We start from the raw sequence: 1,257 nt of genomic DNA on the forward strand, positions 1-1,257 counted from the left end.
AGAGGTTACCTAATAATGTCTCTAGCTGGCACAAAGGCATTTTAAAGACTTTCTATTCAATTGCAGGACTTACAGAGAATAACTCATGTTAAGTCTAAAATAATGTCTTAGTCACTGCTGCCTGCTATAACAAAAGTGCCATAGTTTAATTAATTGTTCATTTATTTTTTATTCTTGGGGATTTGTTGAGAGTACAAAAAGCCAGGTTACATTGATTGCATTTTTTAGGTAAAGTCCCTCTTATAATTGTGTCCCGATCCCATACCATGACCCCCATCCCCTCCCTTTTTCCCTCTCTGCTTTTCCCTCTCCCCATCCCCCACCATGCAGTAGGTCATGAAGTGTCCTCATATCAGAATTGAATACATAGGATTCAAAAATGTGGAATTCTTCACCAATTTGCATGTCATTCTGGCACAGGGGCCATGTTAACCTTCTCTGTATTGTTCCAATTTTAGTATATGTGCTGTCAAAGTGAGCATACCATTGCTTAATTATAACCAACAGGAATTTATTTATTGCAGTTATGAAAACTGGAAATCTGCATTACCAGGCTGGTAGAGGTCTGGCAAGCTCCCTTTTCTGAATTTTATATTGCATACTTCTGCTGTATCCTCATATAGAAGAAGATTTGAGAGCTCTTGGGGTCCCCCTTATAATCTTCTGAAACACATCTTACTGGGTTGAAAATTAAATTAGAATCATCATCTTCTGTTGTAACTGCCAAGAAAGGGTTCATACTAACACTGTACTAGCCATTTCCCCTAAAAACATTCTTACCCAATTTTACCCCTTGTATGTAGTCAGAGGAGATGAGAACCTAAAGATTGCAACACTGATTTTTGACCATTCTTTTACTCATCTCTTCATAAGTGGTCTGGCAACTCACAAATATAGGAGGTCACAATATCAAAACTCTATTGTCATTACACATCTGGAATTGCATCATGTAATAATCCCATGTGGTATTTTCCTACAATATACAAAGGATAATAAATAAAAGAGCAGAGTACCATAGCCAATTCATACTTTAAATCATTTTAATACTTCCTTAAATGAGCTCATTATTAATTTCCTGTCAGGAAATCACTGCCCCAAACAATGCATATACTTCTGATAGAAGCCATTATTAACTCTATTTTATTGACAGCTGGATGAATGGAAGAATATTTTTTTCTTATTTCAGGACATAGAGAACAGTTTTAAGCACTTATTTTGAAATAAAATGTACTGAATAATTGTGTATGAAATACATCA

The 1,257-nt window shown here is 35.5% G+C and overlaps 1 non-coding gene across 1 annotated transcript; it reads right to left on the reverse strand.

Moving 5' to 3' along the window:
* Positions 1-375: 375 nt before the first annotated feature.
* On the reverse strand, positions 376-482 carry LOC128590986 (U6 spliceosomal RNA). The gene has a single exon (XR_008381442.1). It is a non-coding gene; the product is annotated as a U6 spliceosomal RNA (small nuclear RNA).
* Positions 483-1,257: the final 775 nt, after the last annotated feature.

This window comes from Nycticebus coucang, chromosome 7 (assembly GCF_027406575.1).
Source record: "Nycticebus coucang isolate mNycCou1 chromosome 7, mNycCou1.pri, whole genome shotgun sequence".
Classification (NCBI taxonomy): Eukaryota; Metazoa; Chordata; class Mammalia; order Primates; family Lorisidae; genus Nycticebus; species Nycticebus coucang.